Consider the following 26,819-nt stretch of genomic DNA (forward strand, 5'->3'; position numbering starts at 1 on the left):
TCCAGAAGGGCAAAGGAAGGCCTGTTCTGCGTGATATTTTACATGCTTCACTCTTAAAACTCTTTCCTTAATGCAAATTTCAGATGTAAAATCACCACTTCCACTAACTCCTTGCCAGAAGAATTAATTATGCTAGTAAGTGCTGGTCACATAGTCAGGATGTGATCTCAGAAGCTTCTGAAAATCAAACACATTCTCTAAAGCTTTCCCTGAATTAGGGAGCTTCATCTTCAGTAATTTTATTACTGAGCATTCAGGTCTTGCTAAGTGGCCTGGTCTTGGGTTTACTCCCAATGGGCACAGGACATGGGCCTAAATAAAGAAAAAAGAAAATAAATAAATAAATAAATAAATAAATAAATAAATAAATGAAAGAAAGAAAGAAAGAAAGAAAGAAAGAAAGAAAGAAAGAAAGAAAGAGTCTTTATCCTTCTAAAAGTGTTTCAAGAGTCATGACATGACAAAGTTGAGATAGAGGAGCCAGAACAGAAATTCCCTCTAGGCTTGGAGATCCTGACCTTGCTTCAGTTCAGCATGTAGGACAAGGAAGTATTTTTTCCCTGGAGCTGCTTAGTTCTGAGACAAATACATATCACATCATCAAGGCTACTTGATAGGGGCTAGAATGGGAGTTAGATCAGGAAGGAAGTCATGATGCAGTGATGTGATCTAGAAGGTAACAGACTTAATACTTTCTGTATGGGGAGTGTGAGGGAGGGGAATGTTGTGTTTTACACAGTCCTATCATTCATACACTACAAAATAGCACCTGAGGATGTGTTCATCTTTTGGATTTACAAAACAAGCTCTAAAAGCCCAATGTAGAGACAAGGCTTTCACTTGAGAAAGCTAAGCTTTGCTCCAAAAAGAATTTGTGTAACCCGAGGAACCAAGATGGAAGACTAGAACACTGAGATTTAAAAAGTTAACCAGAGCACATGAAAGAATGCAGGATAGTACAAAATAGCCTTTTACCCCCCACTAGAAGGAGAAAAGACCCTTCTTGGATTAGGGAAAGATGCGGAAGAGAAGCTAGAGAGAGTTGAGACATTAGTACAGAGCCTGTTCCCTTCCTCCAGATTGGGTTTGAAATTTCCAAAAGATATTAGAAACACCAAGATAGGTTTATGATTCTCATACCAGAATATATGAGAGGAGACTGCTCCCCCTCCAACTGCACTAAGGCAGAGCTCAGGAAGGAGAGGATAAAGGAACATGGGGGAAAATCTTGATTGTTCCTTACTTTGGACAAGCTACCTACAGAGCACATCATCATATGAATGTTCCTTTTCTTTCTCTGCCTTGCTCTTAAACATTGGTCTTTGGAATGCATACTTACCCCATCTTCAAGATTTCAAGTGAAGGAACTCCACCTAGAGCAACACTTTCAGTCTCTACAGCCCCTCCTCATTCTTCTTCAGGAGAAGCATGTTATTGCTGAGTGTGGGAGAGGGACAAAGCTCTGTGACCTCTGGATTTTTTAAGGTTTTATTTATTTGAGAGAGAGAGAGAGAAGAGCATGAGCAGGAGGGGGAGGAGGAGAGGAAGAAGCAGACTTCCCACTGAGCAGGGACACACACACACACACACACACACACACACACATACACACACACAGCCAAAGGGGCTCAATCTCAGAACCCTGGGATCATGACCTGAGCTGAAGGCAGATGTTTAACTGACTGAGCCACCCAGGCACCCCTTCCTCTGGATTTTTATCCAGGAAGTATGCTTCTGGGCCGACTTAGATAACCATGGTGGTAGACTGTGTGGGAGTGTGAGGTGGGGGATATATGCATACATAAAAGTATCTTCTGGGACTTGGGAGCCCAAAGAAGGCTCATCATCACCATGAGGATAGTATTTTTCTTATATTGGGTAGTTTAAAACTTGCTATTATTTCTTAAGAGATCTTCATATTCAGAAACAACCTTTTTTTGTAAACATGTGGTTGAGCACTATTGCTATGCAAGAGGCCTGTTGCATGTGGATTGTGTTGACTAGTGAATGAATGCTTAATGGTATTACATATTTAATAGCAAGCCAAATGCTAGCCAAGTGCTCTGTTGTGTTTACCTGGGAGAACAGAGTGGGACAGAGTACATTAAATGGATGAGTAAGCAGGTTTTCACTCTTGATTTTGCTACCAGAGCCATCAGCACTTTCTCAAGCATATTCTTAAGAGCCTAGATGGCACACCATTGCTAATTTTCTATACAGTCAGAAGCACCTACTGCCTGTGAATTAAAATCTGGCAGGTAAGAGAAATGACAGGAATTTCAAAATTTACAGATGTTGATATCAAAGATCTTCAGAGGTGCAGAATGCTGTAAATTACAAAAGCCTACAAGACCGTTCTTACTTGTTCTGGGAGACCAGGGCCTGCTGCGGTATTCTTAACTTCTCTATCAAGAAACAATTAAGGAGATACACACCATCTTGAAATCTCCAAATGAGACTAGCAGAAGAAACTGCAGACAGATGGCCCAGGTGCAGCATCCTAAGAGCAGCGCACGCTGCATCGCAATGAAGGAAACTATTACCTCACTGAGTATAATTTAGAACTGTGTTTTCAATAAGTCAAGAGATTTCAACATGTTTGCCTTAGCACGCAGTTCAATGTGAAGATGTCTAGATCTCACACTGAAGCCCTACAATTTAAGCCACAGGGTTCTTCAAAACAGATATTTCACAAAAGTAATAGGGACGTCTGACTGATTTCCCAATTTTTCACAGCACAGAGATCCAAGAAATCTCATTCACGAGATGGTGTTTTTACTGGCGTCCCCAACTGACAATGACAGCAAAGATGAAACTCAGGGAGCCTCCAAACCTAGTTCAAAGGTTCATGATCCGTTGCATCCTTCTAATAGCACTGCAGGGTACTATGGGGGATGTATACGTTAGTCACCCCATGAGAGAGAAGAACTAGGGTTACAAATGCTATTTTAATTCTTTAAGGCAAAGGCAGAAGCCAAATCCCGATCTCTTGATAACTCAGTATCAACTCACATTCTCACACTGGGTTGTACAAAGCACAATGGAAAATGATTCATTTGATCTTTGTAGGCAACCAAATTAGATTTTTTTTAACTTGAATATCCATTTAACACCATCCAGGTCAAATTGAGTGTTAAAGGCTGTGTCTACACAAAGGAAACCATTGCACTTAGACTTAATTAAAAACAACAACAACAACAACAACAACACCAGAATATAGGAAATTGATTGATTCAAGATCTTAATGTATTTACCTTAATGCTCCCATCAATTTTCTCTCTCCATGTTGCAGTCTTAGGATAAACAATTGTTTTGTTCTGCTTTGTTTCCTTATATTTTGAAGCTCATCACGTCAACAGTGAACAAGTCACAGCATGGAGCTGAAGCTCTGCAGCTACATCTCCGACTGCTCTTGATGCTGACCACATGACCCCCTCCTGTCTTGGATCACACCATGCCACTCTTCTGTTTGTTATTCTCCTCCTCCTCCACCTTCTAGGAATATTATTTCTCCAGAGACCAATTTGTGAATCATGCTGCCTGGATTCAAATCCCAGATCTGCCACTTACTTGAGTTTCCATTTCCTTACGTATATCTCACGGTTATTGTAAAGATTTAAGAAGTCAATGCTTATAAAGAACTTGGAACCAGGCCTGGCAAATGGTAACTACTCAATACATGTTCATATAGTCATCATCATCATCTCCTCTCAAATGTAGGCCATGTATCCTGACCCCAAATTTTCATGTCAAGGAACGTCACCTAGAGTTAACATTTCCAGTTCTTTTCAACCTGTCTTCACTCTTTCCCATTAAAAAAAAAAAAAATTGAGTAGCTTACTTGATGATGAGCTTGGGAGAGAGGAAGCCCACCTTTTATCTAATCTGCCTGCATGCATAGCCAATGTTCTGATTCACTCTCCTTTCAAAAGCCAGGGTAAGCAACTATGTCTAACTGCTGGGCGAAATATTCACAAAGCTTTGGCCTCAGAAATAGCCATGTTCTCTAACCAACTTTATCAGCAATCAAGGTAATATTTCCATCGCTGTCTGTCTGATCCCTGTGTTTGGCTCCATATTGGTATCAAACTCTGCAGGGGAAGAGCAATGTTCTCCGTTGGTCAGCTACAGGCTCGGTAGGAGCCAGCAGCCCAATCGTGTCTTTCTCCTGCATGCTCAATCCACTATGTCAAGTTCCATCTCTCTTCTGAGGACACAGTTGTGTATCCACATCTGGGACAGAGCTGCCCTAGCACTTCAAACACTGTCCAAAACAGAATTCACATCTTCGCTCTGGCTACGACTGCCTATTCCTGACCTTAGTGTCTCTGACATTCACCTTATCTCCCAAGCCAAAATCCCTGGTGTTTTTACTCTTGTTTGCTCACCTCACATGTTCAGTTTTACTTCTGTTATGTGTCCCATATTCTTTCTCTCCTCTTCATTTACTCTTCCACATCCTTAATTTAGACTCTCCTCATTTTGTATACATTATAATCTCTTACTCTTTTGCACTATCACCAATCTTTCCCCTTTCTTTCCATTTACCAACTGCTATAAGAGTGACCTTGCTAAAACAACAGCAATGACAACAAAATAATCCAATAGCATTCCTAAGTTAAGTGTGAACTCCTTGGAGTAACACTTGCCACTATTTCAACCCTGTCTAACTCTCCAGCCCAATTCTTCATGACTAATCTCCTCCAGGAGAGTAATCTGATACGCCTTATGTCTTGGCCATACTGCACCCTTTCAAGAATACTGAGATTTAGTCATGTACCTTATTTGGAGGTTTAAGTAGAAAAATAATAAATGTCATCAAGATAAAATTAATCCTATCATCACTAAAAATTTCATCCCACCTATATGAATAAAGATCTTTGAGTACACCAAACATGCATTCAAATTATGGTATCTTAAGGGTTGCATGATGTTTTCCTTTATGTCACATCAATTTTAGCATCTGTTGTAAGTGAAAAGAAATCCAACAAGTTAATCTCAAGTCCTAGTTCACACTGTCCTCAACATGGAGCTCACCAGGCTCAAAATGTGGTCTTCCAGGCCCCTAGGCATCCTATGGCTGTCCCCTTTGTCTGCAGTCTTCTTTCCTAATCTCTACCATACCCCAACCATAATCCTCACAGCACCCATTATTGGCTCTATTAGGACCCTAAATGCATGCTCTTGAAATGCCTCTTTATTTTGCCTGTCTGCCCCTTCCAAACTCATTTAAGTCAATATCTCATTGACCAGTGAGTCATTAGCACTTACCATCACTCTTGCACATAGTAGGTGTTCAATAACAGCTTATTAAAAAATTAAGGAGTAAAGTGTTTACATTATACCACACATTATGGTAAATATAAGACATAGAACAATGAGGTAGAGGGACACAAAACCAAGCAAAATGTACTATACTGACTTTAAGAAGTTTACAATATACTTTAGAGAACAAAATTAAGTGATACACACCAGCTCTATTAATGGTTTTTCCTTATTTTTCAAATAATATCAACAAAACTTCTTCAATGTATTTGGATGCAGAAAAAAAAAACATGAAAAATTACATTTATTGATAACAGGGAATTCAATGGAAAGTCAATCATTGTTTTTGACAGTTTATTTCAGTATTGTTTATTGCCTTTAGTGACTCCTAATTGGGAAACACTGACCGTTCCCTTCAGCAGCCATAGCTACCATTGTCCTTATTTTATGTGAGCCATACATGTGTGCCAAAGCTAGTTTTATGTGCAATGGGTTTATGTTTCATTAACTTTGACAATAGCTGTTGATCTTTTTCCCCAGGCTCTTAAAATTTCACTCTTGCACATACCTATAAATAATGTTACCCTGTCTTGGAACATGGACTCTGAAACACGTCATCTTGAAGCTAATCATAGATCATGCTGCTGTCACTGATTCCAGGCTTCAACTCTTAATAGCTTGATAAAGCTGTGGCTGTAAGTCCACCACTGGTTGAGTACATTACTGGGGCAATGTCCCTGATTTTATCCACACTAAAAAGTCATCTTTGAGTCATTTCACTTTTTGAACAGAACATCGTGAGCATTTTCCACCAAAACTTAATTAATCATATTTTAATCAGGCCCTGTTACAACTTGCATGCCAGACTGTTCTAGGAAAAACAGTAGGTTAGTCAGCCAGCTAATAAAGCTCAACTGGTAAATTGCTGAGTTTACTTCTTGCTGCATGGATGATACAGTCAGACATTTCTGGGTCCTCAGACATGACTCAGAGGCTGCAAATGTCCTGCAGGCACATTCATAGACAACTTACCAAGGACCATTGAGACACTTAGACTCCTTTTTCTTTTCTTTTCTTTTTTTTTTTTAACCTATGTCTCTAAAAAGCTATAAGGATTGGGAGAAATCAGTTGCAAGGCCCTTTTACCTGATGACAGCATGATTGCATTGTGCTGGTCGTGAGCCAGGAAAGAGGAGAGTGGCCATGGTCAACCAGACATGGGGTCCCTGGAGGTTTGTGCCTGGACTCGCAACCAACCCATTAAGTTAATTCAGCACGTCCAACATAACTATTTAGGTTTTGAGAGTACTAAACGTAACCAACTCAGAGAATAGAATTCCAAAGAACATCTAAAGATTGCTAACCACTAATTTCTTCTTACTACGCACGTATCCAACTTGTGAGCATTGCCAGTTGACTTTCTATCCTCTCAGAACTTTGAGTCAAGGTAATAATAGATCTTCTACACAGACATGACTAATATGCCACAAACTCAAGGTCTCCACTGTGCTGTTTGTGAGGAGGTATAGGAAGAAAATGGAAAGATTCTGAATATTTCTCAAACACAGTCTATAAATTTAAAATGCATATACAGACCTTAAAAATTGTTATAGAGCCTGTTTGGTAAACCACTCTATGAAAGACCGGTCCTTTGTTATTTAGATAAAGTTTCCCAAATATATCAAAACGTCTCAACAAGACATGCTACCTGAATAGATGTGTCTGGAGGGAACATACAAGCTAGGGCAAGAGGCAACTTAAAAAGAACAATTAAATGTCCTAATAAACCAAGTAACAGTTGCTACAAGGATTATGGTCGGGGAATGGAAAAGGTTAGCAAAGGCTCTTTAAAAGAAGGGACGTCTATCTCAAGACCAGAAGGTCAAGAGGACTGTGAAGGTGAAAATTTCAGGGAAAAGAGACAGCCCACGCAATTCCTAGAAGCCAGATTGTGTTTTGAGCCTGGGGAACTCCATGGTTCTCACACAAGTTCCCCCAAAAAAGTCCACTAACTATACTGGCCAAATACATGGGGGCTTTGTTGGAGAAACGTGTCTTTTTAGGTCTTTGGACCACACAGGAGACCTTGGTTAAACTGAATTCCAGTCTCTAAAGCAATGCATTCGCAGCAGGCTCTAGTATATCACCTTCCCCTGCCCAAACCTCCCCCTCCCTACTCACACATAAGATTTCCAGATTTTTAGAAAATTGTTAACCTAGAACCAAAACCCAGACACTTTACAGTTTAAGCAAAATACCAAACTTTTTTCTTAATCCTCCATCTTAAGATATGTTCTCCGCTGCTTTTTCCTCTGACATAATTATAAATCCACATTACAAAATGAAACGACTGTCTCATTACCGGCCACCTTCTCAACTGGAAATTAAGCATACTCTTTCTAGTGGCATTTCTGTAATTGCTTTTAACTTGATACATTTGCTTTTCTTCTCTTTGACCATGAATTCAGTAAGAGTTAGGCGCTCCTCTTAAATGTCTTTGTATTCCTCGTGGGCATAATAAAATTTCTTAAAAACAAGTAACAAATGAATGCTGTTGATTGAAAAGACATACAATATAACTATAATGGGTTTTATTCAGAGCCCAAAGCTGGAAATAAGCTTTCCAGCCAGGAAGGACAGAAAAGCTTCAAGAATAACAGATTTCTTCACACCTTCATTTTGTATCTCAGCAAAAAATACGATAGTTTTTAAACCAAAATGATGACCAGAACTATTTCAGATATTTCAACCCTAGATCTCAAAGCCAAACTAAGAGAATTTGTAATGAAGCGTACAGAATCTTGCCTGTGTTACAAACACTATTGAAATTCGATCGTAAAAATGAAAAGCTTGAACATCCATATTACCTAAGCAAAGACTTGGATATGTCAAGAAAACCACATTGTACTCCTGCTAGATACATCCCATCCTGCGTATGTGTGTGTATGTGTGCGTGCGATTAGTATTCCTAGTTTAAATGTACACCTATGAAAAAAATAAAAAATAAATGTATACCTATGTTTCTTAGAGACCCAGAAATCACAACTAAGTTTGAATCAAAAAGTAGCCTGTAATAACAATCAAAATTAGCATTTATAGAGAGCGCACTCCATGCCAGGTACTATTCTAATAAAACTCTGCATATATTAGCTCAGTGTATTTGTATTACAACAACTCTATACGTTAGCTGCCCTTCAAATCTTTAGAGATGAAGGGATGGAAGCACAGGAGTTCAGGTCTCTTCTCAAGTAACACAGCTAGTTTTTGGCATGGTGGGAATCTAACCTAGCCGGTCTCCAGCCCCCACTTAACCACTATACTAAAATATTCTTAAAAAAGAAAGACACGATTTCTGAGAAAGGAAACTAACTCTTTATCCAAATGATTACACAGTAATCTCCCAGCATTCAACTAGATGGCCAGACAGATGATGTGATGTTTGATAAAGGAAGGGATCACCGAAGAAAATATTTTGAATGTGTCTAAAAGCTTAATGAAATAAAATGTTTATTTAAAAGGAACTAATTGGGGAAGAAATATCTCAGATTATTCTTTTTTATAGGTTAATATTTAGCACAGTAACACATAGCTATAGTTGTGACCAACGTTATAACGAGACAGTTCTCAGAGCTGCCTTTTCTTCTTGCCTCTGCGTCTACGATCTCAGGCAGCCCCTGGCAACTCAGCTTTTGCATTGCTTACTTCTCTATTTCTAATGCTACACTATTATTGTTTTCTTTTCTTGACCTTATCAACTGATTTCCTACTGTGTAATATATGTCTTCATGGTTGGTGAGCATCCAATATTGCTGTTGAGAAAACCAATGTCATTCTGACTCCTGGTCCTTCATATTTGACCTTTCTCTCTGGGTCTTTTTCTCTCCCTCTGAAAGCTTTTAGGACATTGTCTTTTTTCCCCAGGCTCAAAAATTTTAGAACGATGTCATTTTATGTGGGCTTTCTTTGAAATGACACTCCATGCACCCTTTCAGAGTGGAAAAAAAAATGTTATTAGGTCCTAGGGAATTTTCTTATATTACTTCTTTGATGATTTTCTCCCTTCTGTTTTCTCCTTTTCATTTTGGCTCCATTCTAAAAATTCAACCTCATGGACTGATTCTCGAATATTCTTATCTTTTCCCTCCTGTTTTCAACTCTGTCCATATTGTACAAGATTTCCTCAAGTTCTGCTTCTAAACTTGCTATTTATTGTTCTGTTCTCAGTCATGAAAGCTACATTCTTTTATCTCTCTGAGAACAGCTTTTGTGTTTTGTGGTTGTTTTTTGTTTGGTTGGTTTGAGTTTTTTTTTTTTTTTTTTTCTGTTTTAATTCTGTTCTGTTACTTGCATTATCTCCCATTTCTGAAAGCCCTGTTTTTTCCTAGTTGTTTTGGTTCCTCTTTCTGTAAGAGCCTTTTCTCGGATCCCTGGTACCATTGACAGTCTAGTGAGAATTTACACTTAACAGTGAGATGCTAAAACTCAAATAGAAGCTCTTTGCTTGTTAACAGGTAGCTGTCACTGAAGGGTTTTCAGGGCTAAAATCCCTCTCTTAGTAGGGGGCTCCCAAATATTAGTACCACCAAGACTTTTCCCTTAGGCCAGTTGAGTCCTCCCAGGAAATTACCTAATCTCAGGCCTGGAGGGGCAGGGGGAGGTCAAGGGTTGGCTGGTATCTCTGTACTGTTTCTCTAATTCTTTGCCTAAGAAGAGAAGGGAAGAAAATAAGTGCATAAAGCTCACCATGTTTAACTAGAAGACAGACACGTGAGACTTTATTCTTCATTTCAGGAAAATAAGACAACTCAAAGGGAAAAGAAAATAGCTTTTTATTTATCCTGTTTTTCTTAGGCAAAGATTATTTATGACCCTGAGTCATCATGTGAGCTATTCAAGCCAATGCTTTTTAAGACACAAACTTAACAAACTCTATTAGGAGTGATGGTTAGATTCAGCAACCCGAACAACATAGGAATTGCAAAGATTTATCAGTAGCCCCTTTTAATTGCTGCTATCCCAAAATATGGAAGCAAAAAGTTTGATGTTTTTTAAAAAATGAATAAATACATAACAGTTTGCCTTCCTCAGATTTGTGCTGCATTGACTTCTTTAATTCAGAGTAAAATGTCACAACAGCATTTTGCATATTCCTTCCAAATGTTTTAATAACTGTTTTATATATTCTCTTTTATAATTAACCCATCTTTCTTTCTTTTGCATCTATGTTATGTCTCTCTTTTGCCCCACAGTTGTCTTTTCTATGAAACAGAGGAATAATGCCTAGTTTTAGAGCCAAGATGTTCAAGTAATGCTCCAGAGGTAGTTCTGCCTTTAGGAGAATCCTGATCCAGTGGTTCAAATCATGATAATTTCCTGGAGAGTTTAAACCCTCTTCACCTTTGTGATGCTGTCTCCTACCACTCACCTCCTTGTTCATTCCATCCAACCGCGCTGGCCCCCTCCCCATATCTTGAACACATGAGCTCATTCTATAGCTTTTACCACACAAATTATGGCACCCCAGTTTCTGGTCGGTTCCCAGACCGGTGTACAATCACGTGGGAATAACATTAATGTGAGATAGAGCATATATGCAGATAACCATTACTAGCTCCATGCCCAAGGTAGGCCTCTACCTCACAATCCCAAGATCAAGAGTTGCATGCTCCACTGACTGAGCCAGCCAGGCGCCCCAACCATTATTTAATGAAAATGGAATGCTTTATTTTAAAATTATATAATTGATGACTCTTTAAAAATTTTTACCTTTGTTTCACAAACTAAACATAGAACCAGATTTAAAGCTGTAAGTATATCCATAGATTTTTGTTTTTAAGAGTTTTGTTTTTACTTGTTTTAAACGCCACATGTCTTGAAAAGTATTAGATGTTGGGCATGGGAAGGAAGCTTTAAAAGCTTTAGCTTGTACACCTCTATGTTGTGTGAGGTTAAAATATTAAAGAAAAGCTTCAGTACTATTGTATTTAATTTGATAAGCTGTACCTACACACGCACCAATGCACACACGCACAAATTAAAGTACCATATGGAGTAAATCAAAGTAGAACAATTAAGGAGAAACACCTATTCGAAAGAATCAGAAAGAAAAGATTATTTTAAGCACTCTGGATAGCTATAGAATCCCTGGAAAATGATTTTTTGGTAAAAGTAAAACTGGAGAAATGGTAATTTTTTTCATTTTCCGAGATTTGCAATGTGTCACTTAAAGCCACAGCTGTTTACTTAATTTTCCTCCAGATTGGCTCACCAGTCTGAGAACAGGATCATGACTTACTTCTTTTCTTAAGGTCAGAAAGGACTGATCACTCTGGTCTCAGGGCAGCTGCATTTTAGCTTGGTGGTGAAAATTTATTGCGTCAGCAGGCTTTTCTGCTTCAGCTTATTAGAAACCCAAGCAATATCAAGAGCAAATTCTATTTATTTGACTGAACTAAAAATAGACATTTGCTCTTGGCTCTAATTTTTAATTCAGTTTTTACCAGATGGGTTAAGACCCTTGCTCTGCTACCCCCCACTGTGTGGTCTGAATCATCAATATGGAACCTAACATGCCCTTCTTTCCAGAAAAGTCCACTAGTCAAAGTCAGATGTGTGTTTCCCTTCTAGAGGATCTTTTGTCCCAAATCACGGGCATCAGTTCCATTCGGAACTCTGTCACCAGCTATCTTAGTCCTCCCATGGGAAGGAACCTGGGTGTTAAATTATTTTCACAAAGATACAAACGGTATTTGTGTTAGCCATGGAAGTCTTCTGCTCTGATGTCCCTTGAAGAGAACCTGCTGGGATGGAGGTAATTGGGCAGACAAGCTCCAGCTTCCACATCTTCCAATCAGCTGGAATTGTCACCTGAAGCCACCTTCTCCTCAGGCTGCTATCAGCCAATGATTGATCATAGCTGAGACAATAGAGTTGGGTCTTTACAACTCAGGACTCCCCTGACACAGTGTCTGCTCGGGAGCTGCCCAGCAGCCCAGCTAACACTAAGAGCCACCCTGCAGCCTGAAACGCCACCTGCCCCAACCTTCTTCCTTCCTTCCTCTTGTCACAGGTGTCACATCAGCATGGGGGCCCAAAGACGTCCTCTCCTGTTCTTTCCACTTCCTCTCCCCTTCAGAAGCATTTGCTAAATCGGGCATTGATGTTAATATAACTTGGACGTTGTGGGGATTCGTACACAATTTTTTCCTGAGAGATTGGATAAGCTTCAACTGGAAAAGAGTCGTCCACTCTGCTAGTGTTTACCGTCCTTTCCAGCTCTACCGTAAGAAACCTTAAAATGAGCAGTTATCCTCCGAGTTGCCCGGTCAGGGAGCCTCACACCATCTCTGCACCCCACACTTGGGCGGATTTACCCTTCCTCCTGGGCAGCTCTGCTCTGCGAAACTCCACTTCCATCTCTAGTATCTTGGCACCACAAGCCAAGTGTTTACATTTCACCGGTTTTTACCTTCTGAGTGTCCCCAGAGCAGCTCCCAGTCACCCTGAGTCAGCCAGCTCTGCTCAGGTTATCATCTGAGATCATTTTCTGTGGTGGTTGTTCGTTCTTTGGCTACACATTAGAGAGGCCTGCGGGTTACGACATTATTGTCTTTCAGCTCCAGACCCACCTGCATCTGTTCCCTAACAGCCAGCTCAGTGCCTTAGAATGCCACTCATTTAGGGCTCCGCATTTTCCACGCGCCCAGTGTCTGGGCGGAACTAGACCTTCTGCTCAGGATCTTGCAAGGCTGCTCTCAAGGTGTCAGCCCCGCTGTGATTCTCTTCGGGAGCTCAGAGTCTCTTCTTCTAAGTTCGTTCATTCAAGGTGTTGTCAGGTTGCCTTTGAGAAACTGAGGCCCTTGTGTTTTTTCTAGCTGTTGGCCAGTCTCAGGTCCTGTAGGCTGCCCCCAGGTCCTTGCTACATGGTCCCTGTAGGCAGCTCACCCCATGGATGCTTCCTTCTTCTGGGCCCACGGGGCACCTCTCTGATTTCTAGTCCCTCTCCAGTTGGCCACGACAGAGTCTGTACAGCTGCACCGCACTCCGAGGAGGGCCTATATCCCATCACTACTTGCCATATAACATAACCCAGTGCAAGCCACTGTCCCATGACGTTCCCAGGTCCTGCCACACCTGCAGCCCACCCTCCGAGCCCAGCTCACAACTCTGCGGGTCGTGCAGAAGGATCCTTCTGTGCTCTGCTTTCTGATGCCGGAGCTGAAGCTCTGCAAACCACACGTCCCCCTTGCCACCTGGGCCTCTTAGTTTCTGACGGTGAGGGCAGGAAGGGACGGAAAGGCTGCGGAAGACAAAGGTCTTATTCTTCTTTGTTTGCTCGCTGTTCCCGTCAGCATCACCCCGGCGACAGCCTCCTCCTCTGGGGCAGCAACTGGGTTCAGTCTTCAGTGTTGCAGCAAAAACCACCTCACTGTATCCCCTCAGAGATCTGAAACCCTGTTCCACGGGACAGCTCCGAGCTCCCGAGACCCCACCGTGGGTGGGTTAGCGCTGCAACTCCAAGGCTTTAGTACTGACCTCACTCGGTCCCTTCTCGTTTCTGATGAGCCCATTTTCCTTTCTTGTTCCCCCAAACCGTCTTTCTGTTATTGTTTTTTGTCATCCCAATTTCCCCTTTTTTACTTTTTCAGTTCTCCAATACTTGCATGATGGGTTATGTTTCTCTGGTCATACTTCAGGCTGTGCTCTGATAAGCTAGCTTTCTTCAAATAATTGGATGGTTTCTAAAGATACATTATGCATAACTTTTAGAGATCACATCATTCTGGTAAATTTGGGTGAAGTCTTATAAATGAATCCTATAATACTGAATTACTTCCATGAAATGACAATAAAAGTCAAATATTTAATAACACTCTGGTATAAGATATAATCAAATAGTTTTGTTGCTCACTAGCTTCTTGATTGTAGATAAATCATTTAACATCTTTAATCCTCAATTTTCCCACCTGAGAGATGGATATAACAATAAATACTTAATCAATATTAATTGAATAAACAAAGCACTATTCAGAAAATTAAATGATGAAATGTATGTCAAATCTTTAGCACAATTTTGACATCAGTCAGTCAACAAACAATTATTGAGTCCCTATTATGTTTCAGGCACTCTTCTGGACTATGGGGATATAAAGCTTAATAAAGCATAGGAAGTATTTGCCCTTGTTGAGCTTAAATTCTTTTTTTTAAGATTTTACTTATTTATTCATGATTTTACTTATTTATTCATGACAGACGCACAGAGAGAGAGGCAGAGACACAGGCAGAGAGAGAAGCAGGCTCCATGCAGGGAGCCCGATGCGGGACTCGATCCCAGGACTCCAGGATCATGCCCCGGGCTGAAAGCAGGCACTAAACCACTGAGTCACCCAGGGATCCCCTCATTGAGCTTAAATTCTAATGAAAAGAGATAAACAATTAACAAATAAATAATAAAATATGTAATGTACTTAATGGAAGAAATAAAAGGGAAGGAAAACAAAGCAGTTATCAGCTCTACTCTAATACTATAGTAATCAAGATAGGCAAACTGACCAAAGTAAGGGTTATAGGATGCAGAAGCAGTCCCAACAACTAGAAGTAAATTTAATTCATGAAAGAGCATACTTTGCAGATTAGTGCAGAAAGGATCGACTCTTCAATAGAGATTCTAGATAAACTGGTTATCACATGGAAAAGAATGAAATTTGATCTATACTTCCCACCATTCACCAAAATTTATTTGAGCCAGATTAACATCTTTTGTTTTTTTTTAAAGGAAAAACTATAAACTGTTAGAAGACAATATAGAAAACTCTCTGCAAGACCTTGAGAGAACAAATAATTTCTTGAAACAAAACAAAGGCTAACTGCATTAGCCAGTGTTCTCCAGAGAAACAGAACCGATAGGATGTATGTACACAAAGAGAGATTTATTATAAGGAATTGGCTCACCTAATTAAGGCCAACTAGTTCCAAGATCTGCAATCAGCAAACTGGATACCCAGGAGAACTGCTCATGTAAGTTCCAGTCTGAATGTCAGTCCGCTTGAGACCCAGAAAGAGCTAGTGTTTCAGTTCAAGTTGATGGGCAGGAAGGAACCAATGTGCCACCTCAAGGCAATAGCCAGAAGTTCCTTCATATGTGAGCGCCAACCTTCTGTTCTATTCAAACCTTCAACTAATTAGATAAATTCCATTAACATTAGGGAGGGCAATCTACTCAGTCTACTTATTCAAATGTTCATGCCGTCCAAAAACATCCCAGAGTAATCCTCAGCCAAATATTTGGGCACCCTTTTGCCAGTCAAACTGATACATAAACTCATCTGTTACAAGTCCACCCCTTGTCTGGCACCCATACGCGTCTCCTTAAATGGTACTTAATCTCCAAATAAAGACAATAACAAGGTTATGATTCAACTTAACATAATTCAACTGGCCTGCCTACAACCAACAATACACTAACCCCTTCCCCAGAAGAGGAGATAAAGTCTGTGAGAGATGTTTACTCTTCTTGATACTCTAGGACTTAAATATTATGATATAAAATTAACGGTGCTTAAATACTATGATAAAGAGTCAATATATCTTATGTTACATGATGAGGGAATAAGACAGGGAACAAAAACAAAATACCACATATATATACATATATATATATAAATGTATCATATATAGTACACAAACAAACATTTTCATAAGAAAATAAGGAGAGAATACTCTTACAGTCTTTGTTTCTGTAAATGGACACATGGTTGTAGCTGGTATTTACAGCAACTTTCTTCCACTACACATCCCATATTCCCTTTGACCTCAGAGCAAACATCTCAACTGGTTATGGTTCTTCACCTGGTGGGGTGACTCAAACCTTTATCCCCGAAGGGTCTGGGCCATGAGTAGTCACACCTAGATTGGGTTGTGGTACCTTTCCATTGACCTTAATCACAGGGCAAGATAATACAAAGAGTTACTCTAGGGAACCTCTGTATTCCAGACATACTCATCCTATAGGCCAACAGAGCATGGAAGGCCATATAAAGCCATATAGGCCAATAAGGTCATGGAAATAGGTCACTAGGGATAACAATAAGGGGTTCCACTCTGATTTTCACCATCCCTGGACCTATGAATCCTGACTATAAGAGAAAAATGTCATGCGTTGGGTGCTGATGCAGGGCATACAGCCTTCTAGTGAAAATTGCCCCCATTTTAACAGTGAACTCCCTATAAAGCTGGGATTTCATCCTGTGTTATAATTCAGCCAGCTACAAAATGAGATTATAGGTTTGACTTTCAGCAGTCCCAGCTTTGTGGCTACAGGAAATAAGGGTCTCTTTCAAGGCACACATAGAAGCCTTTAAGCAATTTATGTGCTTCTTGAACTGAGACTTCAAATATCTGAGCTCTTTTTTTTTTTTCACTACTTTATCTGGTGACATTAGGGACAATGAGCCAATCTTGTCCTATTCATTAGTTTGACAAAAATGTTTGAAAGCTTTATGTACACAGTCACTCAGCTTCTTGCTTTTTACAAGTGTTTGATTAGGAGCATCCAATGGTGCTATTTTGAGATCTATATTGACAGATTATGCCATGAACTACCAGTACTCTCTTTACTGCTAGAAATAGAGGCATTATCATCTTTAAATCCAATCAGATTAGAGAGCCAGTTCTAGAAACCAATTTAAGAAAACTTGAATTTTTACCGGAACCAATTCAGGAAACTCATCCTTAAAATTCTATTCTTCTAGAACCACTTTTGGTAGGAAAGTCTGTATTGGGACATCCCACGGCCCAGTCAAGTTGACATATAAAATCACCATCACGTAACCGCAAAGCAAAACTTAATAAATTCAGCCACATTAAAATTAAGAACTTCTGCTCATCAAAAGATATCACAAACAATCTGAGAAACAAGCCACAAATTAGGAAAGGACAATTGCAACATAAGTGACACGTAAGGATTACTATCCAGAATGTGTAAACAGCTCCTATGAATCAATCTCACTTATAATCAAGGCAATGAAATAAAAACCAAAAAGAGATAGCATTTCACACCAGGGATTGGCAAAACAATTTCAAGTATCAGTAAAGATATGAAGCAACTCATACCCACTCTAGTGGGAGGGTAATTTGCTATAATCACTTCCGAAAATTATTTCACATTACCTAGTAAAGCTGAATGTGCACATATCCTATGACCTAGCAATTCTCTTGGGAATATACCCTAAAATCCTAGAACAACTCTTGCTCTTATGCAATAGGACCTGTACAGAAGTAGTCCTACCAGTAATACCCATTACTGGTAATGGGTGTGCTAAAAATGGGTTAGCTAAAATCTGCAAACAGATTGCTTCCCAATGTCCATCAGCATTAAAATGAACACAATAATTACTATATATACACATATACATATATGTATATATATATATATATAGTGGAATACTATATGTCAGTGGCAATAAATAAACTGCAGCTACATGCATCACTGTTACATGGGCATTGAGTCAATGAAGAATATAATAACAATAGTAATAAAGATGAAAACAGCAGGGGCACTTGGGTGGCTCAGTTGGTTAAGCGTCTGCCTTTGGCTCAGGCCAGGAGTTCTGGGATGGAGCCCCACGTCGGGCTCCCTGCTCAGCGGGGAGCCTGCTTCTCCCTCTCCCCCTGCCATTCCTTCTGCTTATGCTCTCTGGCTCTCTCTATCTCTCTGTCAAATAAATAAAATCTTTAAAAATCAAAAATGATGATAATGGCTAATATAGAAGCTCTTTATTATTACCAAGTTTTTCTCTAAGTGCCATTTAGATAGTCATACCTAAGAGATATAGGTTTGGTTCCAGACCACCGCAGTAAAGCAAATATTACAATGAAGTGAGTCAAATGAATTTTTTGGTTTTCAGAGCATATAAAAGTCATGTTTACACTCTACTGCCGGCTGTTAAGTGTGCACTAGCCGTATGTCTAAAAAACAATGTATCTATCTTCATTAAAAAATACTTTACCGCTAAAAAAGTGCTAACAATCATGCGAAGTTTCAGTAGGTTGTAATCTGTATGCTGGTGGAGGGTATTGCCTCCATATCAATGGCTGCTGACTCCTCAGGGTGGTGGTTGCCGAAGGCTGGGGTGGCTGTGGCAACGACTTAAAATAAGACAATGAAATTTGCCACATTACTTGACTTTTCCTTCCACAAATGATTTCTCTATAGCGTGCAGTGCTGTTTGATAGCATTTTACCCGCAGTAGAACTTCTTTCCAGACTGGAGTTAATCCTCTCAATCCCTGCCGTGCTTCATCAACTACGTTTACGTTCCTTTGTTGTCACTTCAACAATCTTCACAGCATCTTCATCAGGAGGAGATCCCATCTCAAGGAACCACTTTCTTTGTGCAGCCATAATAAGCGACTTCTCATCAGTTCAAGTTGGATCATAAGATTGCAGCAATTCTCAGGCTCGGCTTCTAATTCTAGTTCTCTTGCTATTCCCACATCTGTAGTTACTTCTTCCACTGAAGTTCTGAACCCTCAAAGTATCCATGAGGGTTGGAATCTGCTTCTTCCAGACTCCTGTTAATGTTGACAGTTTGACCTCTTCTCATGAGTTTTGAATGCTCTTAATGGCATCTAGGATGGTGAATTTCTTCCAGAAGGTTTTCAATTTACTTTGCCCAGGTCCATCAGAGGAATCAACCTAACTACGGCAGCTACAGCCTTATGAAATGTATATCTTAAATAATAAGATTGGGAAATAAAAGTGACTCCTTGGCCCATGGGCTGCAGAATGGATATTGGCTTAGCAGGCATGAAAACATTGATCTCATTGTCCACCTCCATCTTGGGTTCTTGGGTTACTAGGTGCATTGTCAATGACCAGTGATATGGTGAAAGGAATCTTTTTTTCTGAGCAGTAGATCTCAACAGTGGGCCAAAAATATTCAGCAAACATGCTATAAACAGATGTTATCATCCAGTCTTTGCTATTCCACTGATAAGAGCATAAGCAAAGGATACAGCATAATTCTTAAGGGCCATAGGATTTGGGGAATGGTAAATGAGTGTTGGCTTCAACTTCAAGTCACCAGCTGCATTAGCCCCTAACAAGAGGGTCAATTTGTCTCTTAAAGCTTTGAAACCGGGAATTGACTTTCTCTCTAGTTATGCAAACCTTCCAATAGAAGGCTTTTTCATCTACGTTGAAACTCTGTTGTTTAGTGCAGCCGCCTTCATTGACTCTCTGAGCTAGATCTTCTGAATAACTTGCTAGAGCTTCCACATCAGGACTTGCTGCTTCACCTTGCACCCTTCTGTTAACGGGGACAGCTTCTTTCCTTAAACCTCATGAAGCAACCTGTGCTAGCTTCTAGCTTTTCTTCTGCAGCTTCCTCACTTCTCCCAGCCTTCAGAGAATTAAAGGGAGGTAGGGCCTTGCTCTGGATCAAGCTTTGGCTTAAGGGAATGTTGTGGCTGGTTTGATCTTCTATCCAGACCACTCAGACTTTCTCCACGTCAGCAGTAAGACTGTTCTGCTTTTCTGTCGTTTGCATGTTCACTGGAGAAGCTGTCTTAACTTCTTTCAAGAACTTTTCCTTGGCATCCATAACTTGGCTGTTTGGTGCGAGAGGCCTAGCTTTCAGCCAGTCTTGACTTTCAACATGCCTTCTTCACTAAGCTCAATCATTTCTAGAGATGTGTGACTCTTCCTTTTACCTGAATATGTAGACACCATTATAGGGTTCCTAATTGGCCTAATTTCAATATTGTTGTGTTCCAGGGACTAGGGAGGCCTGGGGAAAGGCATAGAGACTGGGGAACCAGCCAGTCAATGGAGTGGTCAGAAAATATACAAAATTTATCAATTAAGTTTGCATCTTATATGGGCATCATAATAGTAACATGAAAGATCATTGATCACAGATAACCATAACAAATATAATAATGACGAAGTTTGAAATATTGCTAGAATTACCAAAATGTGACACAAGAGACGCAAGATGAGCAAATGCTATTGGGAAAATAGAGACAAAAGAGTTGGTCAAGGCACAGTTGCCACAAACCTGCAATTTGTGGGGGAAATAAAAAGCAGTATCTGTGAAGCACAGTAACATGAGGTATGCCTGTAAAACTTAACCCTGCAAGAATGCTGTGAGCTATGTACAATTATTGTTCTCATTTTACAGATGACAAAACTGCAATCAGAAGGATAAAATAATTTGCTCAAGTTGACCCAGCTACCCAGTGAAGCAAAGCAGGATTTCAAGCTTGGCGAATATGAATAGTCCATGGAGTGTAGCTATGAATGTTCAAAAATTGGCATTACCAAGCACTGCATTTGGGGATACCCATATACATGCTTATTATATGAAGAAATATATGGAGGACAAGGGGCATCTGGGTGGCCCAGTCAGTTAAATTCCAACCCTTGGTTTCAGCCCAGGTCATAACCTCAGGGTTGTGAGATCAAGCCCGGAGTAAGGCTCTGAGCTCAACAGGGAATCTACTTGAGATTCTCTCTCTCCCTCTACCTCTCCCTCCACTTGTTCTCTCTCTCTCTCTCTCTCTCTCTCTCTCTCTCAAATATATAAATATATCTTTAAAAGTATACACGAGAATGAGTCACATGATATTTTTCCTCTAGGTGAAGTAGAAGGGGGCATATTCTGATAGTTTCAAAATTACTGGAATTCTTTCATTTCTTAAGCTGAGTGATGGCTATGTTTTCATTCATTTTATTGTAATTCTTTAATCTAAACTTCTATATTTAATCTATACATATACATATATTTAATCTATACATATACATTCATTTTATTGTAATTCTTTAAACTTCTATATTTTATCTATACATATGTAATCTATATGTATATACACACATGCACTCTCTACGTGATGGTTGAATATGCTTTCCTGCTACTCATCTACTTTTACCTCAGATTTAAGCAAGATTTCTCCTTAGCGCTTATTTGAAACTCAAAGCCACGAGGAGACTCCTTTCTCACCACATCCCTTCCCAACTAAAGTGAGTCAGAATGACCTGGTCCATAAAGGGGGATAGAGGAAAAACAAAAAGAAAAACATGGAGGGAAGATTAGTTAATATTTTTGAACAATTATATTATAACAGAAGAAGGAAATATGGGAAAAGAGAAAAAATAGATAAGGTAGGAGGGAAAGAGTAGAAGTGAAAGAGGTGAAGATAAAATGATATGGAAGAAAGGAAAAGGGAAGGGAAGGGGAAAAGAAAGAAGAAAGAAAAAGAAAGAAAGAAGAAAGAAGAAAGAAAAAGAAAGAAAGAAAGAAAGAAAGAAAGAAAGAAAGAAAGAAAGAAAGAAATATGATAAGAAGATCAGTCAGTGTTCCTGTGAGCAGATCACGTGGTTCACATATGAGAAGCTGAAAGGGACACACTTTTTGCCACTAGACCCTTGTAAAAGGTCAACTGATAATTGCCTGCTAGGAGTGGTCTAGTATAATCCAACGATCCAGTGGTCTATACTAAACACTAAATGACCAATTTCTACATTAACTTTGAGTAGCCATCATATTCCCCATTCATCGATACTTAGATGATATATTTATTTGACATCAAATGTAAGAGGAAAATTCAAACAAATCAAGGAATGGGTTTAAATAGATGTGTATATCGGTATCAACTTCGGCGAATCGATCAGTCTCACTCTGGGAGGGAGACAGAAATTACTGTGCTCCTAGCAAGGATGTATTTGAATGTCTTATTTCCTTAAAATTCTGTACACTGGAAAGCAGTATTCTTTGGACACCAACAAGCAGGTTTATAAATTACAGTATTTCAAGTTCTGGTACTTTCATTGTACTGGGTATTTTTCAAGATAAAATAATAGAAACCAAGAATCTATGAAAATTTTGAACTTATAATAATCAAAAATACAAATATAAAAAACAAGATTTCATTTTGATACATCTCAAACAGATTTTTTTTTTTTAGAAAGAGAGAGAGAGCATGCATGCAGGCACGTGCAAATGGGGGTAGGGGCAAAGGGAGAGAAATTTCAAGCCAGTTCCCGGCTAAGCATCCTCACCGGACTCAATCTCAGGACCCTGAGATCATGACTTGAGCCAAAACCACGAATCAGACGCTTAATCGACTGAGCCACCCAGGTGCCCCAAATAGAGATTTTTTTTTTTATAACACCCAGTTTTGTAGATCAGAGGAAATGTGTACTTTCACATAATAATGCTTGACAACAAGTATAAGAAGCCTTAACGGTATTTCTACTTTTGGTATAATAATTTCATATTCAAGAATATACCTTAAAGAAGTTATCATGAATATGTTGGAAGTTCTAGCTACAAAAGTATTTCAACACTATTATAATATTGAACAATGAAATGTCCAGTTCCATGGGATTAAGTGGCGGCACGCTTATTGAGTAGAATGACATGCTTTTAAATGATAGTAAAGAACAGAAAGTAACATCAAAAATTAAAGTATGCTAAGTGGAAAAACAAATAAGTTTTTAAATCCATACATACATATTGTCAGATAGTTGGCTTAAAATAAAGATTTGAAGGAACAAAACAAGAAGGAAATAAGATTTGAAATATGGCTGGCAAAGAAAACTGAAAGCCTCACCCATTGCCTGAGTCAGTCTCAGTTGAGTGGCTCAAAATAAAGTCCAACTTCTTTTTTCAAAACAATTTCTCAGTGAAAGATAAATTATGTTCCCATAAAGTGCATTAAATTGTGCAATAAACGATTAAAAATATTCAAATAACCTTGGGTCACTGATAATGGAAAAAGAAATTCAGTGAGAATGTAGTTTGCGTGCTATCCCATTGAGACCTTTCGGAGCATGGCTGATGTAAAAGACTAACACGATCAATGATGCTGAATCCCACAGGGTGAGCAAAAGCCTGGGATGGCCACAGCTCTGTAATCACAGATGATCACTCATGAAAATGCCACTAGCCAATCTCCCTAAGTGATGCATTAGCCCTGGGTAATTGATCTAGAACTTTGCTTAGGCTAATTCTAAGTATTTATGCATTTTATGCAAAGGAAAGAAAAGTTTCTCTCACTTGCTTCCTAATGGAAGTTTGCACTTTCTTTTCCATAGAAAACAGGATTGGGATGGAAAGCTAATGGTATTCAGAATTGTCAACCCCTCTCACACATGTGTAAAGGGAAAATTATCATGGACTAAGAAGGCAAAGATTTTCACATCTGAAAAACAGAATAGTTGAAGGGATGATGTGTGTTAAAAAAGACGTTCAAGTCATGAAGAGCATGCATTTGTTGACCATAAACACAAACCACCAAATCCCAAAATACTAAAAATGAGCCAGCAAGGAGGTAGTTCTGGAACAACTTTACTAAACATGTGGAACTCATTTCCCCAAATAAATAGTGTGAAACAAAAATGGAATAGTCTAGGAAGAGATTGGTTAGAGCTCCTTTGTCCATGGATTTAATGTTATTAAAAAAAAAAAAAAAAAGGTAGTAATGTCAGTCCACGAAGACCATCAGAGCAGGAAACAGCCAAGCTCCTCCCAGCACCTGTTCATGTGCCACTGACAGTCTCTGCATAATGCCGTCTCTTGTGTTTTTACCTGCACTGGCACAGTGCCTGGTACATGGTGGATACTCAAGTGGATATATTTGTTCAGTGACCTCAAATGCAATCTGTGTAACCCGGCACCCTCTGAACCATTAACCGTCAATCTGCTGTGTCATTGTTCTTAGGGAGAAAAAAACCTGAAAGCGAAGACCTATTCAGAATTGCAATCCCCTAAATACTTCTTAAACTCAGTAATAAAAGTCAGACATTCTCCCTTTAAAGAAACATTTAAAGGGTCAGGATAGAGTCATTAAAGTACTCTTGATGAAGAAAAGGTAGTAAAGTAAGGCCAAATTCTGGGATTAAAAGGAAGCACATAGCAGGTACTCAATTAAGGGCACTCATTTGTACCTGGTATTCGAATATAAAAAGTCCATTTCACAAAGAATCCCATCATGCCACATCTCCTCCCTCATCCAGCAATTGTTTGATGAAATCCTATAACTTCCCAGTCAGTCTTTCACAAGATCTAGGACAACTGTAAAGCTGTGAGTTGAGTTCCATCTTAGCTTTGGAGAAATAAAATTCATGAGAAAATAACACACCCCCCCTCCCATTTCTTCTCCTGTCTACCACCTTTTCTTGTATGAAAGGCACCCAACGACACCCCTTGCAAGCACCCCAAGCAAGTTCAAAATGCATGACTACCTTTGTAAGGCTGCCAAAACCCGTCAACGAAAGGAGACAAAGTGCAGTAAAAGGCACTAACATGATGGCTTTAGCAGACACGCGTGTAAAAAGTCTCGAGGTATTTCTCTCCTACCCGTTCCAGAGATCTTTCAAGCCTTCCCCGGAACCATAAGGAATGTGCCAGGTATTTTATCGCATCTCTTCACTGGCCTCCTGGAACCCACTCTTGCAGCTGCAGGGAACAACAAGAAGCGAGGCCTTCTCAAGATCCCTCGCTGTCATTTTGTATATTAATCAAAGAAGAGTCCCTAAAGAAAGTGTATCCTAGAAATCTAAACTCGCTGTCTCTACAACATCCTCATCACTGCTGGGAAGTAGGGTGAGTCTAAGTCCTCGGAGCTAAATTCCACACGAGGGACAAAGCTAACAAATCAAAGCAGAATTTTCACTTCCTGGAATGATAACGAAGTGTAGGAGGACAAGAGGCACGAAAAGTGGATGGAAAAAATATTTTCTCCCAGTGACTGCCGTATATAATGTCATTTTTACTGTGGAAAAATAAAAATCATCATGTCTAATGTTCTGATTCAGTAGAATCACGAATCAGACGCTTCGCCGAGGAACCCTAATTCATTTCGCTGGGTCATGGGCACTAGGTGTGTTCACACCGAGGAAGAGTCTGGTATGAAGATAGAAGTCCGCGAGGATATCAGCCAATTTCATGATTTAAAAGAAGGCAATGATTCTGGCCCAAATTTCTGAAGAAATAAAATCAACAGTGAATTCCCTTTATTTTCACCCCGTACCGTGCATAACACGCTCAAACAACATTCAGAACTGTGCGTGCCCAGTAACTGAAAATTATTCTTGTTAATAAAAAGAAGCATCGATAATACGAATCGATGAGGTTGTATCAGGTACTGGAACTGATTACGTGGATTATATCCTGACACTGACCTCGTCCCCCAGGTTCTATTTGGCTTAAGCCCATTAGAACAGGAACTCGCCGTCCGGAGGTCCACAGCGACCAAGATGAGGCAAAAAGTATCGGAGCCTCGTCCGGGTATGGGGACGGCCACCGCAGGTTGAGTATCTCCTGGGGGCAATCGTCCAGCAAGTGGACTCCCTTACTTCACCCTTATTTGCTTTTTTTCACCCTAACTTAGGAGCTCACTGCCCCTCACCTGGACTTGAACATCACCTCCTGGCATGTTCTTATTCTGAGGATTCATGTGTTGAAATATTCGGAAGGGGACAGTCACGAGGCCTCCTTCAAATGGTTTGGGGGGAAAATACGTGAAACAAACACGGTGAAATGTTAACGACTGAATCTCGAGGCTACGTGTACGGGTTTTCAGGGCACGGCTCTCTCAACTTCTGTGTCTGAGAATTTTCACGGTCAAACAAGGAAAAATAACTGCCTAACGGATTTAACCTATCCGTCCTCTAAGTCTCTGCGAGGCAGTCGCATCGTCTTCTTTATTATTATTTTTTTTTTGAGTGTAGTTGATGCACCACGTCACATCAGTTTCAGGTGTTCAACAGAGGGAGGCAACCTCGCCCTCTGCTGTGTCCCCACCAGGGTGGCTACCATCTGTCACCGCGCCAGCCCAGGGCGGTGTCATGGACTAGATCCCCTCCCGTGTCTCCTGGAAACCTGATGGTGAGCGTGTCATTGTCCTGCTCAAACGTTCAGGAGCTCCCGTTCACCTCACTGCACTGCCGGCGCTGCGCTTCCACTAATTAAAAACAGACCTGCAGTCGGACCGCTCGGGTTCAACTCCTGGCGTCCCTACCGATTAGCTTGCGATGCGTTTCTTAATCTCCGTGTGCCTCAGTTTCCACATATATGAAATGAGGACAATAGCTGCCCCTAGCTCACAAAGTGTCATAAAGACTAAATGAGCAAATGCAGGTGACACACACGTAACGACTAGCAGATCTTACGCTAGTGTTAACTGTGTGGACCCAGGGTACTTCTTTCCTAATTATTATTATTATTATGATTATTATTATTATTATTTTAAAAGATCCTAAAAGCCTTTAGAAAATGCCAGGTTAAATGAAGCAAAGCAGGAATCCTCGTTAGATCCCTGAATATTCTAATGCCCATAATGAATCCTCCCACTGGGCACATCTCATGGCAGCAGTTCTTTGCAGCCCTGGCCGCGGGGACTGCTGACCTAGTGAACACCAGCCGCCGAGCTCCTTCGCTGATGGCTCAGGGCTCCCGTCACCAAGCTCTGCCCACCTGCCACCGCGGCTTCCGTTGCTTTCACCCACTCTGCTCCTGGCCCAAGTTCAAACCCTGCTCCTGCCGCCGGTGC

General features: G+C 40.1%; 1 long non-coding RNA gene across 1 annotated transcript in view; it reads right to left on the bottom strand.

Moving 5' to 3' along the window:
• The window catches only part of LOC129516961 (uncharacterized), a 137,869-nt gene extending 122,543 nt beyond the window's left edge, over positions 1–15,326 (bottom strand). The window contains exon 1 of the long non-coding RNA XR_008665907.1: positions 15,217–15,326. This is a non-coding gene — a long non-coding RNA (uncharacterized LOC129516961). The remainder of the gene's footprint in view (positions 1–15,216) is intronic.
• Positions 15,327–26,819: the final 11,493 nt, after the last annotated feature.

Source organism: Nyctereutes procyonoides, unplaced genomic scaffold (genome assembly GCF_905146905.1).
Source record: "Nyctereutes procyonoides isolate TBG_1078 unplaced genomic scaffold, NYPRO_anot_genome, whole genome shotgun sequence".
In the NCBI taxonomy this organism is placed as follows: domain Eukaryota; kingdom Metazoa; phylum Chordata; class Mammalia; order Carnivora; family Canidae; genus Nyctereutes; species Nyctereutes procyonoides.